Below are 17,924 nucleotides of genomic sequence, written 5' to 3'. Positions count from 1 at the left end.
ACAACTTTGAGCTCATTCGACGAAGTTGCAGGCATTAGAGCTATAGTAACTTCTTCCCATGTTATTCCTACTCTTTTCAAAGCCCTCTCCACCATAAGTATGATAAGGTTGTGGTGAGCGATGGAATCTCTTGGTCTATTGGTTTTCTGTACATGGGTCACCATGTACTGCATCATCCTAAATATGAAGTACGACATATTGATAGTGTGACCATGTCTAATATGGTCAAGGAGGCGAATGTGCTATAGGTATACATGTGAAATTTCATTAATTTCAACAACTGGAATTCAATATTCTATACACTAGATATTATATGTCTTCATAAATTTGATTACAAAAAATAACAGTTAATTCACTACTGCAATCTTCACAAATAAATAGAGTAACTAAGAAATAATCCACACACAAAATTATTGACATCGGTATTTTTGGACAAATTGTCCCCGGAAAAACCCCAATGTTGGGAAAACCAATTCTACAGATGAGGGTTTATATTATTAATGAATATTCAACAATTTGAGAATTACAACAATTGTTTGCCTCTCACTAAAAAATCTTTGGAAAGCAATTTTATCCACTGGAAAAACTGATCTGGAAACAAAAGTTTCTCTTTTGCAAAACCTCATGACCTACTACTTGCAACTCACACCTCCTTCCTGCAATTCGCACTAACTAATCTGGAAAATGTGTATAACCCAACTGGAACTCACACTGCCTCTAGAAATCATTCACGCAATGTCTTCTTTCGCCTGCAACTTGCTTGAGAAACTCACACTCCCTCTCGCACTTGTCTTTGATAACTGCAAATCAATATGTTTCCTAGCTAAGTGCATTGGCCAACTCGCATTGACTAGTACAACCTCACTGCAGAATAATTCGACCTCCTTTCCTCTTCGAAATTACTAGAAATTATGTGGAGAAATTCTCTTCCAAAACTCTTTGTTGAAACCCCATTGTTGGTGTCTCCCCTTGCGCCCTTGTTATCACTGCAAATCACACTTACTGAGTATTTTTGTGTGTTCTCCAAATCCCCACCAACTTGCCTTACCATATCTCATTGAGAAACCAACGACTATGATCTAATATCAATCAATGACTAAGATCATCTTTGACAACATCGTGTGACTTTTCTAGAAGTCTCTAGAGTAAAATCGATTTACCTTAATTAATTTGATTTAATTAAATATTTTTCCTATGTTAGACTTAGGAAAATATTTAATAATTGGCTAATTAATTTAATTAAGGCTTTTCTTATGAAATGTTTTATGGGTATTGGAGAAAATGTGTTCCTTAGTCCCATAGACACCATAGAGACTGGAACACCTATATACTTGTTATAGACATTTTTGTGCCTTACAGCATTGAGCATGAAATGTCCATAATCTAAGGGATCCAAAGTCCCTAAACATGTTGTTCCTACCCCTAGAGGAACAAGGCTAACAAACCACAGCAATTCACAGAATTTCTCCACCAGAAACCGCTCAAAAACAAGTCAATTTAGGATCAATTCAGTGGCTCCACTAGCTGTCTGCGCTGAATGTCAAAGTCAACACTGGCTACCTGCACTGCAACGCAGGTAGAAGCACTACCCAGGTGCGCTGAACGAGAGTTGACAAGTGGCAAGTTCATTCTTCAAGGTGTCAAGGCCCAGGAAGCTTCCAAAATCTTCCTCAATGACACTTGCTTCAGTGAATTCGACTATGATGAGTAAGAGGTTCCAAATCTCCAAGTGGAAGCAAGAACCTCCAAGTGGAATCAAGAACTGACAGAGGGAGAGGACACTAGTCAGATCTCAAGCTGACTCATCCTCTCTCCAAACATCTATATATGGATCTCTCCTCCATGAGATCTAGAGGCTGGAATTTTGTTATTGCAAATAATTGTTGTTGGTTTGAGATTGAAATCATTGGGTGCTTAATGCTTTGAAGGGAGGTGAAGATAGGAATTCCATTTGCTGGGAAGGAGATGCTGGATTGGAGCCTTCTTGGTTGTATCTCTTCCTGAACCTTGTTATTCATCAATAAAGCTATCTTGATTTCTCCTATATACTGATGTATCTTTGATGTATGATTGCATTAGTATGTTTAGTTTATTTCTAATCCTGAACTAGTTATGAATATGAATCCATGTCTTGTGTAGTGTTCTCTTCTTGTGATCTTGCAGAGACCTGTTGAAGCTGGGCGAGCGAGAAGGCAAGTAGCTGAGAACTCTCAAAGAGAAGAGGAACTGGATCGAGGGACAAACGAAAGACACCGGTTAGTCCATCCATCTCTCTTCATTCTAATTCATAAAGGAAGAATACTAGAATAGCTGTCTCTGTTTGTTGCTAAGGCACTGTCACACCTTAGGTGGATAGGATCGTCCTGCATAGGCATTTTTCCCCACAAAAAATTGGCGACTCCACTGGGGAGATTTGTTTAGTCATTTTATTTGTGTCTCTATCATTGTTTGTTTCATAGACTCAAAAGCAACAATCGAACTGCATCTGCTCTTCTCAGATGCAAAGTAGACAGTTGCTGCTTTGATCCAATCACTGGATTTGTCTATGATCTGAACAATGGACTCACAAATGATTTGATGATCCTTTGTGATAGATCTTAGTACTCCCTCAAAGCATCCCTTTGATTGTACCTTGCTTGTTGCTTTTATTTGGCCTGAAACCGTTGATTAATCAACAAACTGTGACCCAGAACCCAGTGAGAAACTCTCGTTTCTCCTTCAGCGCGACCCCTGTGAAGAGGTTCTGCATTTCAACGCAGGTCCCGTGAAGGCTACCTGCGCTGAATGTCAAAACCCCAGTGTTGAGGTTGCGCTGAACCAGTTTGGCCTTGTGCAGCTGGGGTTCTCTGCTCTGTTTTGCCTTGTTTTGATCTCTGATTTTTGCAGCCTGTAACCAGCATAGGTACCAGTCTGATAACTCCTTTTCTCTGCTTAAATTCCGCCTCCTTTTGTACAAAAAGACTGTGAGTGTTTTTTATGTGTTTGTGGCGTCATTTACAGTTTTCCTTTGCATGAGTGAAATAATCATCCTGTAGCCCTTGATTCAGATCTGTCGATTGTGATCTTAGGAGAGAGTTCATTGGCTGTTTACAGTTGATTATACATTTGCTTTTGCTTTTGGTTTGAGTTTGTCTCTTTTAAGTGTCGAAACGAGTGTTCATTTCAAAAGTCGTAAAGTGTTGTATTCTCTTCTACCCTTTCTGATTTCGAAAAAGTAAACTTGTTTGTACTTGTCATTTAAAAGCAAATTCAAAGTTGTACAAAAAGCTTTCTTTGTAGGCATCAATACTAAGAAAGCGGAAAACAAACACCTGCATTGTGCATTTGCATCTTGATAGTTTGCATGCTTGATTTAGGAAAAGTGCATTAGAGTGTGCTGATTGCTCTTTGAGAAAAGATGGTGTCTTTCTTTTCCCTTTGTAGCTAGGATTTTCATAGTTGAAAAGATATAAAGCTTGCTTATCATCTTTAGACTGCATTTAGGAATTGTACCATACATCTCGTGGTGATCCAGAAAGGCAAACTTCTAAAAAGATCAACCTAAAATAAACTGAATGAACTTAACAACGCTTTGCAACATAACGCACAACATAGAGGTCTAGGCTAGAGACGTGTTCCGGCGTCGTAAAGCCTGGTGACTGTCGATCTCGTTGAAGGTGGGTGATTCCTCCTGAGGGACGATAACGCCAGTACGGATTGTGCTCCCACGTACCGTCGCGTATATATTGGGAGACCCCTATAGGAAAATAACCTTTATCCTTAGGAAGCCGTGTCGGCCGCCCTACTGATCGCAATGCACTGAACACAGCATTCAGGAAGATTGACCGCCCGTACCTTAAAAAGTATTCTGCGGTTTTGCGAAAAGTTTGGCACACCCTCTGCCTAGAACTCCAGAGCAGTTTCTTTTGGCCTTTTTCAAACTCTATAACAGAAAAAGTCCATCCGAGCATTTGTCACTTCGGGCTCGTTAAAACATCGAAGGAGACTAGAGTCATCTTTAGCTTTTTCTCGACTCTTTAAAAGTGAAAAAGCAAGTTGTGTCTAAAGCGTCTAAAAATTCATTTAATTCGGAAACACACTTCCCCTTTTTGTATTTTGGTTGATCGAGTAATCCGCAATCGTGGAAGAAAGTCAATTGAAACCCCGTCGTTCGCGGAGGCTTACGAGTCAACCATCTTTGTCTCCGGAATTGAAAACAGTACGGACAAAGCGAACTCGTTTAACCGGTTCGAAATCTCCTATCAAAGTTAGAACAAGTGTTCCGACAACATCTGAGATTCCGGTTACTCCAAACATTTCTGGAAACCCTGCCTCTATAGAAGAAGTTCAACAGCCACAGAGGGACAGTGACACTGATCCTAGTCTGAGAGCAAATACTTGCGTTACTGAACCAGTTCCATCTGCGACCGGTTCAGAGAGTCTTGCTCCTCAAACAATTGTCGCTGTCGAATCAACCCCTTCTTCGGCACCAGAAATATTTTACGGACCTGACGGTCTTCCTCTTCCACCTGGTTTGATTGCGATAGAGGAAATTGTAGAAGATCCGCAAGCAAGTACTCCAACACATTTTGGAGTAGGGGTCACTCTGTTTCCTTCTACATCAGAAGTTAGTCTATCGCCAGTGGAAGTTCCTGTAGAATCGCTAGGCAATCTATTGGATAGACTCAAAATGTCTGAACAACCGTCAACATCTAGGACTGTGTCGAATGACACAGCGACATCAGAACTCCCTGTCGTCACTCCGACAATGTTTGCTGGCATACCATCTGTCCCAACTAGCTCACAACCGCTAGAAGGAGTCCACCCGGGGACTATTTCGACAGTATGGTCTGTTCCAGTTTGTTCCTCCGGAATAATATCCGGCAACTCTTATGTTGAGACTCGACAAATTGATCCCTATGGAGGTCAATTTGGGCCATCCAGTCCCCAAGGGCAACCAATCCCCTTGAGTTCCGGATTGCCACTGTATGGGGGGCAGTATGCCCTTTCATTCCCCCCTCCGGGAGGATATCCATACGGGAGTTCTCAACAGTATTCAGGTTATACTGGAGTTACGACAAGTGGTTGGGTACCTATGCTACCCCAACAACCAAGAGTTGTGTATTCTATGCAACAATGTGTACCTATGTCGAACATCCCGACAACACCAGCTATTGTAACAGTGTCACAAGTTCAAGCGATGCCTGTTGTATGCCAACCTCAAATTTCTCAGGTTGTAATGCAACAGCCCCTTGGCCCTGTGACTCAACCACAATCGCCAACTGGTGGGGCGACATAGGTCCAAACGGGTACAATTACCCCACATCTTGGTTTGACGGTTAGTATAGCACAACAGAACATGGCTTCACAACCGTGGCTGGTGCAATACCAACAACCACAATTCCAGCAAGTGTACCAAGGTTCTGAGCAGCAGATCTTTGCGAACAGTGGACAACCGTATATTCAAAACGGTCAAAATCAACCACTTTACAGTGGTCAGGTCCACCAACCGTATCAGTCATACCAGCATCAATTACATTATGCTGGTATGCAAAGGCCAACTGCTCAGGCGATTCCATCGTATCCTGGGTATGCTTCACCTAACCTGAATCAACAGTTACCATTCGTGGCAACTTTAGAGTTACCCGATTTACACCGGTTAACAAACGATCCAATTGCTTACGCCCCTTGGTGGCCAGCGATTCCTCACAAACTTCCATCGGACATTCCTAAATTTAATGGAAATCCAGGCGAAGACCCATCGAATCACGTGATGACATTTCATCTGTGGTGTTCATCAAACACCCTAAATGATGATTCGATAAGGCTTCGCCTTTTCCAGAGGACGTTAACGGGTCCGGCGGCAAAATGGTATATTGAATTACCTAGAGCCTCATTCGACAATTTCAGCTCCCTAGCCATGACTTTCTTGACCCATTTTCAATTACCGATAAGGTATGAAACGGGAACCGAAATCTTAACCAACTTCAAACAGACAACAACCACTCACATATCTGATCATATACATGAGTGGCGTCGTCGTCGTAGGATGGTGAAAACGTACGTTCCCGATCAGCTATTAGCTGAATGGTTTATCAAGTCGTTACTTCCTGCCATAACGGAAGATGTGGCCAAGGGGGGAGTCGTAACGGAGGAGCAAGTTATTGCTCGTGCACAATATCTAGACTTAGTCTATACTCAGTCTGGCACGCTCTACGACAAAATACCTGACGCCCCTAGACCGGAATTCTCAATTCCTCCTCCCACTAAATCAAATAGTGACTCTCATGTCGGCGATGGTGTGATTGGCACGGCAAACGCGAAATCGACAAAGGCTTCGTCTAAGAAAGCCCGTAAGACTTCAAATCAAAATGCAAAAGAAGAAATTCTTGCTTCGGAAGTAAATGCCGTATCAGCAGATAAAGGCAAAGAAACCAATCAACCAGGAAGCAAGAAGAAGCAAAACAAAGGGAAGAAGAAGAAACAAGATGAGTCATCTCCCGGAAAAACTTCTTCAAACCCTCCTGGAAATAGGAAACTGATATATCCATGTGAAATATGTGATGAGGATCATCGGACGGGAGAATGTCCGTACAAAGCTGAGATTAAAAGATTCTTTAAGAGTCCGAAAACTTCAGCTGTGTTAACTGATCCGTTTCCAAATCCAGGTCAAAATCTGGTTGATAGTGGAAATGATTCCCCGTCGCAAGTGCTAATGTTGTCGATCTCCAAGCAACAAAATGATGCTTTGATTTCGACAAGGAACAAAGATTACGGGAATCCACAGCTGTCGAACGACAAAGGTAAAGATCAACCAAGTAGTTCGACAACAACTTCGACAGAAGTTGTACCACCCATCATTCCTGAATTAACAATAAAACCGCCAAAGGGAGTAGTACACAAGTCGACGTTTAATCCTCGCGCCAGAGCGGCGCAACATTATAATATGGTGGAAGATTTGGCCCAATCGCCATCCGCTATGTCGACTCTTGAAGTACTACAAAATTGTCCATCCCAAAGGCAGGCTTTGTTATCGGCTATTGGTGGGGTTGATCCTAAGGATTCCAATCTTGTATCCTTCGACAACAAAGGATACGATCCTCAGTTACCAGCTCAACTAGCTTTCCTTATTCAAGTGAAATCCCTCAACAAAACTGTTCACCGAACAATTATTGATGAGGGGGCATCTACATGTATTATGTCGATGAGTTGCTGGAAAACTCTAGGATCTCCAACCTTGTCGCGATCTTCGACGACATTAAAAGCATTCGACGGAAGGACGTACACCCCGTACGGTATCCTAAATAACTTGAAGGTTGAACTAGGGGGAAAAACAGTAGAAATAGATGTTGAAGTCATCGATGGGAACCTTGACTACAACATCCTACTGGGAAGACCGTGGATATATGCCATGGCGGCTGTAGTGTCGACCTATTTTAGAAAGATCGCATTCCCTTTTCAAGGAGGGATTACGATCGTCGACCAACAAAACTTCCTCCCTAATGGTTCACAAGTTACAGGAAGCATTCCCATGATCCATGGAAGCAACCACTCGCTTCAAGATATCCGAGTAGGCCTACTGAAAGACCCCACATTAATGGGAACTTTCGCACTTCCACCTCCAATCTATATAGGAGAAGTAGCGTTGGTAGGAGCTTGCAACATGATATCTTCCACGAAGATCTCAGAAGACGATATCAACATGGATCATGCAATGGTTTTGCCCCCAAGCCCAATAGAAATATTGTAGCAATCAATGTTTCGGGCATGGGAGGTGAACCCAAATCAACGCTCGTCAAGCGTTTGGGTAGATAGGTCTAGAGAATATGGTACCCCATTAGATCCTTGGTCGAAAGTGCATGGGACCGACGAAGGAATCCTACAATCAATGTTGATTGAGGGGGCACCATGGAACGATTGCCACCATCGTTCCCTTCTTCCAGATTATGAAGAAGATACTCAACATGACCTTTATCACCCTTCAGTTTTTGAATTCCTATCCAATACTGTAAATACGGTGGATTCCGAGCGAAACTTATCCAATATTGAAGAGACTATAACCATAAATATCTCGACTAAAACAAATGTTGTAGAGAATATTTATGTCGGCAAAGGTTGTTCTCCTTCAGAACTGGAAATATATAACGCTCTTTTTTGCGAATTCAGAGATGTCTTTGCTTGGTCATATGATGAAATTCCAGGCATTGACTCGAGTATCGTTGAACACGAAATTAAGATGTATCCTGATGTCAAACCAGTAAGACAACGGCTTCGGCAGGTGCACCCCAAGAAAGCCGCTGCCATTAAGGCGGAAGTTGAAAAGCTTCTCCATGCTGGTTTCATCTACCCGGTTCCCCTAACCGATTGGGTATCGAATATTGTCCCTGTTATGAAGAAACAAGGGACAATCAGAGTGTGTGTCGATTATAGGGATGTAAACCAAGCTTGTCCGAAAGACAACTACCCTACACCCTTCATCGACCAGATAATTGATGAATGCGCCGAATGTGAAATCTTTTCATTCATGGATGGATTTTCCGGGTATAATCAAATTAATATCCGCCCACAGGACCAGTCAAAGACTGCATTCATTTGTCCGTGGGGCACATTCGCTTATCGAAAATTACCCTTTGGTTTAAAGAACGCAGGGGCGACGTTTTAGAGGGCAATGAATTATGCCTTCCATGACATCAAAAACATCGTTCAACCATATCTCGATGACCTTCCGGCTCATTCGCGAAAGCGGACTGATCATCCGCAGCATTTAAGAGCGATATTTCTACGTTGCCGACACTACAAGATAAGACTCAATCCACACAAATGTGTGTTTTGCGTCGGTTCTGGTCGTTTACTTGGCTTTGTGGTCTCTAAGGATGGGATTCGTCTCGACCCTTGCAAGGTTCAGGCAATCATTAATTTGCCTCCACCTTCAAATTTGCTTCAGATTTAGAAACTCCAAGGGAAAGAAAACTTTCTGAGGAGGTTCATTCCAAATTACGCAGAACTTGCTAAAGGTTATACTCGTCTTTTGAAAAAGGACGTACCTTTTGTTTGGGACCAAGTGGCGCAAGCTTCCTTTGACGCTCTGAAAGATTCTCTAGTAAAAGCATCATTAATGTATGCCCCGGACTATCAAAGAGATTTTAACCTGTATCTGGCTGCAGCGGATACGACCATCGCAATGGTTTTAGTTCAAGAAGTCGATGGAATTGAACATCCTATATATTATTTAAGTAAAAACTTAAATGATACAGAAAGCAAATATTCTTATGTTGAAAAACTAGCGCTTGCAGCTGTTCAAGCGATTCAAAGATTTCGACATTATGTCCTCTTTCGGAAAACTACCATTTTATCAGATTGCAACCCCATGACTTATATACTGTCGCAAAAATTGCTGGGGGGAAAATATTCAAAATGGATAGCGATCCTTCAAGAGTTTGATCTGGAATTTGTAAAATCCAAATCAAAGAAAGCTCTAGTTTTCGCAGAATTATTGTGCGATCTCCCGTCGTCGTCCAACGATGAAACATCCGAAAAATCAATCGTGGACGAGAATTTGTTTCTAATATCTACAAGTAATGAGTGGTATGGAGATATAATAATTTATCTCCAAACCCAAAAGTTCAGGCCTAACACCTCTCACTCTAAACAGAAACGTATACGATACCAAGCAAAAGACTACATGATCGTCGGTGATACGCTTTACCATCGTGGTATCGATACAGTTCTGAGGAGGTGCCTTACCCATGAGGAGGCCGAAAAAGCCCTGAATGAGTGTCATTCAGGCGCGTGTGGGGGGCATCAATCTGGATATGCAACAACACAAAAAATCCTACGAGCAGGATACTTCTGGCCAACCATGTTCAAAGATTGCATAACCGCAGTCAGAAGTTGCCATGCTTGTCAAATTTTTGATAGCAAAACCAGAAGACCACCCGCACCTTTACAGCCAATAGTTGTTGTTGGGCCTTTCGCCAAATGGGGCATCGATTTCATGACATGTAACCCCACCTCGACTGGGGGGCATGGGTATATCATAGTCGCCGTTGACTATTTTACCAAATGGGCCGAGGCGATGCCTACATTAGATAACACTGGTGAAACAACTGCCCTTTTCTTTTTCAATCATGTAGTCGCCAAGTTCGGCGTACCACAGGCTATAGTTACAGATCATGGATCGCATTTTCGCAATCACATGATGGTTGAATTAGCTGCCAAGCTAGGGCTATCTCACGACAGCTCTACCCTGTATTATCCGCAAGCCAACGGACAGGTTGAAGCGATCAACAAAGTCCTGAAGCGTATGTTGCAAAGGATGATCGGAGTTCACAAAAGAAGGTGGCACCTAATCCTGTACTCAGCCTTGTGGGCTTACCGAACATCGGTAAGGAATGCGACCGGGTTCACACCTTTCCAACTGGTGTATGGCCTGGAGGCAGTCTTGCCAATCCAGTGTGAAATCTCGTCTCTTAAACTCGCAATCGATCTCCTCCCCGGAACTTCAGAAGAAGAGGCTCGTTTCTTGGAATTAATCCAATTGGATGAAACCCGTCGTGATGCCGCTTTGGCTAACGAAGCCCATAAGAAATGAGTCAAGGCGCAGTTCGACAAAAATGTCAAACCCCGTGTCTTCTCAGAAGGTGACTTGGTCTTGCTTTACGACCAAGAATCCGATAAACTGGGAGCAGGTAAATTCAATTCTTTGTGGATGGGCCCCTATATTGTTAAACGGGTGTTAGCAAAAGGAGCCTATGAGTTGATGGATTATGACGGAATTCCACTGGCGCAACCTCGCAATGGGTTGTACCTCAAGCGTTACTATGCTTAAATAGTGACCAATAGGCATGCACCTCGATTTGCGTTATTATGCTGGGGGCATGCAAACTTATAAGATCGAGCAGTTTTAGCACACAGTTCATGCTCGTTAAAAAATAAACGCAAGATCCGAGCAGTTTTAACGCGGACTTCATGCTCGTTAAAAAATAAACATAAGCAATGAGCAAGTGTTTCCACCAGCGTTTAAGCTCATTTTAAAATAAAAAATGAACCACTACCCGGTAAGTAACCATTGTGGATGTAACATTATCAGCCATTAAAGCCTTGGTCGTGTTTGCACCATCACCTCCACTTTTCCATTGGCCGATCATTCACCTCCATATGATTGTTTACCCATTTTGAGGAACAACTGTGAAGAGTGATTTCACTAGCCATCCTTGTGACACTGCCGTGATTGGAAAATTCCAACCTGTACCTGGAATCAACTGCTAACCCGTTTCATCACTCGTTCCTCAAAAGACGAGTCTTGTTTAAGCTCTTTTCATCTGACTCGTAAAATATGAAAAGATTGCCGAGTCCTTGGCCTTCCAGCTCGTTAAAGGGACAGGAAGTGCTATCCCTCCTCTAGATTTTAATCTTTTTGGACCTGAGGGATTATTGCACAAAAAGATCGAGCGCTTGTTTTGTTCGGCTCGTTAAAACTATCGAAAACTCATCCCTTCTGTATTGTTTTATACTTTTTCGGACTTAAGGGATTAGATGACGAAAGAGGAACTTTAGAGTTATCTTTACGTACCTTTTCAGACTCTCTAAAAATGAAAAGGGACCGAGTTATCTTTGTCGTTAGACTCGTTAAAATCATTAAATAGCGACAAACTTGTCTTTAGACGAGAACGAGTTTCACTATCGCTAGGCTCGTTAAAACATAGCGATGGGCTTGCCCGAAGGGTAGGTTATAGAACAAGCATATGTTATCCTCCTCAAGCTTGACAAAAATAAAGAGGTACTGGTCAGCAATGACTGGGGAAAAATTGGGAGAAACTCAAGAAAACTTTGATGGTAGCAAGTCGCTCTTGAACATGACACTTTTCCTCCGTACCACAATCGGGTTGGATTGTTTCATTCACCGGTCACATAACCATGGTCTCGCCATACCATCCATATTTGGGGTAATGCTACCGATCCATCGCATAAGTGTCGCCATATGTTCAAGAGAAGTCATTCAGAGAAGTCAACCGTGTCCCATCCACTACCGTACATTATCCTTCATCCTTTCATGACCGCCACCCTGAATCATATGTCACAGATCGTTTTCACCTCCATCAAAATCATTAGCTCCGTTCCGTGTCATTGATGTGGGATTCATTAAGGCCCTCCTTTGACGGATCGCTTCTTGTCGACATCAGCTCATTATCCAAGAAGTTGATCTAGGAACAACCCCTTCAGTACTTTGAAGCTTGCATGCCTCAATGGCAAGTTTCTCACTTCCGGCGACAGGTATACATCAATGACCTTCGACCGAAAGATTTTGCATGGTGTTCGACGCCAAGTCCTTTATTCACACCACGTGAATTGTACTGCAGTACCTTGAGGGTCATTATCATTATCGGTGATTCCTCTCGCGCTTGTTAACGGTTTACCTCATTGACCGGTAATCAAGCGATGTCTTTCCATGTTCGACTTCAGAACATTTCTCACATGGATCGACTTGTACTTAGAGTAAAGATCGAACGAGTTTGAAGACCCCGGATCTAGTTTCATCCATCCGGGCTGCGATATATATTCAGGAAAGATAAAGACATTTGACATGTACATCGTTGCAGCAGATAATCATCCTACCCAAAGGATGATAATTTCATCAAAATTATCAGTCTACCATCAGACGACTGTCTGTTCTATGTACAGAAAAATGAATTTATAAAGCTGAGCATGGGAATGCCCGCCTCAGCTAGATCATGAAAGCAGTATGAAAAATAATGTATTGTATTGTATCTTATTACAGGTCTCCTCCCAGCATTGGATGAACTTCGGATCCTCCTGATAAAGCATTTCACCCGATAAACGGCCTCATACTTTAGGGGGCAACTGTTATAGACATTTTTGTGCCTTACAGCATTGAGCATGAAATGTCCATAATCTAAGGGATCCAAAGTCCCTAAACATGTTGTTCCTACCCCTAGAGGAACAAGGCTAAAAAACCACAGCAATTCACAGAAGTTCTCCACCAGAAACCGCTCAAAAACAAGTCAATTCAGGATCAATTCAGTGGCTCCACTAGCTGTCTGCGCTGAATGTCAAAGTCAACACTGGCTACCTGCACTGCAACGTAGGTAGAAGCACTACCCAGGTGCGCTGAACGAGAGTTGACAAGTGGCAAGTTCATTCTTCAAGGTGTCAAGGCCCAGGAAGCTTCCAAAATCTTCCTCAATGACACTTGCCTCAGTGAATTCGACTATGATGAGTAAGAGGTTCCAAATCTCCAAGTGGAAGCAAGAACCTCCAAGTGGAATCAAGAACTGACAGAGGGAGAGGACACTAGTCAGATCTCAAGCTGACTCATCCTCTCTCCAAACATCTATATATGGATCTCTCCTCCATGAGATCTAGAGGCTGGAATTTTGTTATTGCAAAGAATTGCTGTTGGTTTGAGATTGAAATCATTGGGTGCTTAATGCTTTGAAGGGAGGTGAAGATAGGAATTCCATTTGCTGGGAAGGAGATGCTGGATTGGAGCCTTCTTGGTTGTATCTCTTCCTGAACCTTGTTATTCATCAATAAAGCTATCTTGATTTCTCCTATATACTGATGTATCTTTGATGTATGATTGCATTAGTATGTTTAGTTTATTTCTAATCCTGAACTAGTTATGAATATGAATCCATGTCTTGTGTAGTGTTCTCTTCTTGTGATCTTGCAGAGACCTGTTGAAGCTGGGCGAGCGAGAAGGCAAGTAGCTGAGAACTCTCAAAGAGAAGAGGAACTGGATCGAGGGACAAACGGAAGACACCGGTTAGTCCATCCATCTCTCTTCATTCTAATTCATAAAGGAAGAATACTAGAATAGCTGTCTCTGTTTGTTGCTAAGGCACTGTCACACCTTAGGTGGATAGGATCGTCCTGCATAGGCATTTTTCCCCACAACAATACTGCTACCAAAAACTAACACTTCCTCTTAGCGAGGAACGTGTTCTCCACTACTCCCATATCATTCCTGAAGTAGACAAACTTTTCCTTACCCAAGGCCTTCGTGTGTATATGCAACCTTTTGATCTATGGGAACATATTGTAGCTGAACTAACCCATGAGATGATCCATGTACAATGTGCTTAATATTATAGATCCATCGAGAGCCTACAACTGACCTATCCACGGGTCTAGGCACGACCTTCCATACATCATTGATCATGATGGATTTGTACTCCTCCACAACGGAATCCTGCCACACCTGATGCTATGCAACCTCCTCATAATTGGAAGTTTGTTTGTCAAATACCTATGTCATCAACACCTTGTACCTTTCTAGTTTTCTATGCTCTCTAGCGCTTGCCCTAGGAGCTCTCATGAACTCTTGTGCATCCTTAAATGTATGAAGCACCTCTCTACTCCTTATGTTGGTGGTGGTTGGAGCTTCCTTCTCCTCATCCTGCCCCTACTACTCTATCTATTGTGAAATCACTAGACCTCCTACACCTGAGCTAGTGCTCATACTCGTAATTGTACTTGTTCTTTGTTGTCCCTGCGCCTGCTGCTCAAACCTTGGAGATTTTGCTGGCCTACTTTGATCATCTATTGGAAACCCCCAAGGTCTCCTAAATGCTTTCTCCTCCTGGAATTTCATGCCTTGTCTCACTATGATCCTCCTGCTACCCGAAATATAGATTATGTATGCGTTAGATGTTTCTTTATAGCCAACTAAATATCCCTTCTTTGTGGTCTGATCCAATTTGGTGTATTTATCATCTGGCACATGATAATAAGCTATAATTCCAAAGATTTTGAAGTGCCTGACCTCTAGCTTCTTCCTCGTGAAGACCTCCTCTGGTGTTATCATTCCCAACGCTCTGTGAGGAACCCTGTTCTGTATGTAAATTTTTGTGCTAAATGCCTTTTCCCATAAAAACTTGGGCATATCTTGGTCATATAACATTTCCCTCGCTACTCCAACAACCATCCTGTTCTTGCACTCTACAACCCCATTTTATTGTGGGTTGTGTGGAGTTGTGCACTCTCTCCGAATTCCCTCCTTCACACATAACCCCATGAAGGCCTTATCCTTGTACTCGTCTCCATTTTTTGTCTGAAGCACCTTGATAATTTTACTTGTCGTGTACTCCACAAGAGCCTTGAACTCTTGGAAATGACTGAAGACCTCATCCTTTGTCTTCATAAAATAGATCCAAGTTTTTCTGGAGTAGTCATCAATGAAGGTTACGAAATATTCATAACCCATGCGATATCTGGTAGACAATGAGCCACAAATATCTAAGTGTATCAATTGAAGCACACCACTAGATCTACTATCACTCTTTGGGAACGTTGCCTTTGCAAATTTCCCCAGCATGCACCCCCTACATATATTTTCATGTTTCGTGCTCAATTCTGGAACTCTTGTCATAGTATCCTTGAACATATTCAGTGCTCCATGATGCAAGTGTCCCATCCTCCTATGCCATATCTTTTCCAAGTCTCTACCACTTCTACTGTTGCTACTAATCAGTGCCTTTGGAGAATCAAATTACAACTTGTACAGCTTGTTTCTTCAAATCCCAACCTGTTTGACCTTCTTCCAACTCTGGTGCTTGATGTAAAATTTCTTCCCCACAAAGTAGACATCATACCCCTTATCCTGTAGTGTAGAAACTAAAATTAGGTTATGTTGACGATGTTGGACCCACCAACAAAGGGGATCTCCTGGGTATGAAGTCCCAACTAGACCTCACACCGTTTGGTGTAGGATTCCCATCCGGTACGATGGCCCGGTTGCCATTATATTAGAGATTTTCCTTAGCTCTTGTTGTTTAGCACATGAGAGTGTTATGCTTGTAACTTCAAGAAAGTGAGGTGAGTATGCCTGGTGAGTGCGTAATGTAACTTTGTGTCTGGGTTCTCTTACTGTCAAAAGGGGGAAGTAAAGTGAGCCTCTTGATGAGAGGGAATAGTCCCAACCCAAGAAGAAACACAAGTGAACAACAACAAGGGTTTGTCTCGCATCCCAAAGAATAGCCCACAACAAATGCGACAGTCGTGAAAACCAAAGTTCAAGGGAAAACACGTACACCGTCCAACAGATCAGTCCACACGGGGGGGACAGTCGTTAAAATCAAGACAACACAAAGATGGTTTGTCTAATGTCTGGAGGAGTAGTCCACACGGATGGGAAAACAATGATAAACAATACAACACATGTTCAACAATATGAGTACTAAAATAACCGAAGTAGTTCAACTATCTTAGTACAGGTTCAATAAACATGCATTACAAATGTTTAAAGAATAGTCTTATAAATGGATACAAAACATGTGTGAAAACGTGCTGGCCTGAGACAGGCTTCTGAAAAAAGAAAAAGTTCCAAGACATATTTGTACACCATACATCATTAGTCCTAGTATTGGGACGTTGGAGCCACTACTCACTCCTCAAAGAACAGACTACATAATCTCAAGGCTATGTGGGAGGAGCCAAGGTGAAAAGTCCTTTGCTCATATAATGAGGGGGTATATATAGCCAAGGGGGGTAACTAACCCTTACGACTCTTCGACTTCCGTCATGACTATTTGACTTCCTATGAATTTTCAACTTTACATAACTCTTCAACTTCATATGTGGGTCTCTTGGACTTCCACTTTACATTACGTTGATTACAACAAGTATGGCCCATAGTAGTGATGTGCCTGAGACAACTCATGGCACAACTCGACATGACACTGCTGACATGTACTGGCTAATTGTGGTGCTTGTTTTGATTTGTTGTGTTGATGGGTGATGATATGCTCTCGGTGTAACATGTCTTGACCTCTACATGGCAAAGTGCGCGAGGTCTTTGATGTTATTGTTCTTTGCTTGATGGTGCATGTATATGTGTCCCTTTTGCTCACTGTTCGATGTGTGTCGTGCGTTTGTTCGACTGCAAGAAATTATTCTAGCATAAACTCCTTTTCCATCTCATTCATCACCACGCCATGTTTCATTGACCTACCTATTCCTGCAATCATTCATGACGAGACGACATCAAATCCAAAAATATCTTAGTCTAACATGATGCATTGTTTTCCGTTTCAAAGCAGGTGACCGGGAGAGGGGCAAGGCACTGAAACTGTGCATAGCACAACACAGGCTGGGATGCAAGGCTTTGGAGCACTGTTGGGAAAAACTGTGCACATGTCACTAGGAGGCAGATTTTCCCAATATGAGACAACAATGACAGGTGTGGGGCAAAACCCAGCTGGGAGGCAAAATTGCGCAGTTTCTGGGTGGAAGGCTAGGCAGGGTGTTAGGGAACTGTTGGGCCAATCTGCACAATTTTCAAGGGGAGCACTGGGCAGGTCATCCAACTGGGATCTGCACAGTTTCTTCGATGAAGACAGTGTGGGCAGCAAGAGGCACTGGTAGAAAAATCTACGTAGTTTTCCAGAGGAGGACAAGGTCGGGTTGCAGGATCTTCTGGTCAAAATTGCGCAATCCTGGGAGACAGTTCGAGCCCGGACATAACTACACAATTTTTGGGTTGATTGCAGAGTAGGATAGAAGGGCAGGTGACAGCCAGATCTACGTAGTTTTCTGAGTGAGAGAAAAGTAGGCCAACATGGAAGTATGCTTGTTAGATCTACACAGTTTCTCGGTTGATTGCAGAGCAATGTAGAAGGGCAGGTGACAAACAACTCTGCACAATTCCTAGGCTGATTGTAGAGCAGGGCCGAAGGGAAAGTGATAAACAACTCTGGGTATTTCCTGGGCTGATTGCAGAGCAGGCCAATAGGGAAGCATGCCTGGCAGATCTGTGCAATTTTCTGGGACAGTGCAGTGACAGGCAGTAGAGGCCTGTCGCACATGTCTGCGTAGTTTCTGTAGGCAGTGCAAGGTAGTCAAGTTGGACAAGTTATGCACATATTTGGAGATCACTATATCCCTGGGTCACAACTCAAGTCAATTTTTCCAGTTGAACAACAGGA

The sequence above is a fragment of the Pinus tabuliformis genome, chromosome 6 (genome assembly GCF_031772625.1).
Source record: "Pinus tabuliformis cultivar Carrire ecotype Pingquan chromosome 6, CPIR1, whole genome shotgun sequence".
NCBI classification, from domain to species: Eukaryota; Viridiplantae; Streptophyta; class Pinopsida; order Pinales; family Pinaceae; genus Pinus; species Pinus tabuliformis.
Note: the sequence above shows the minus strand (reverse complement) of the source record.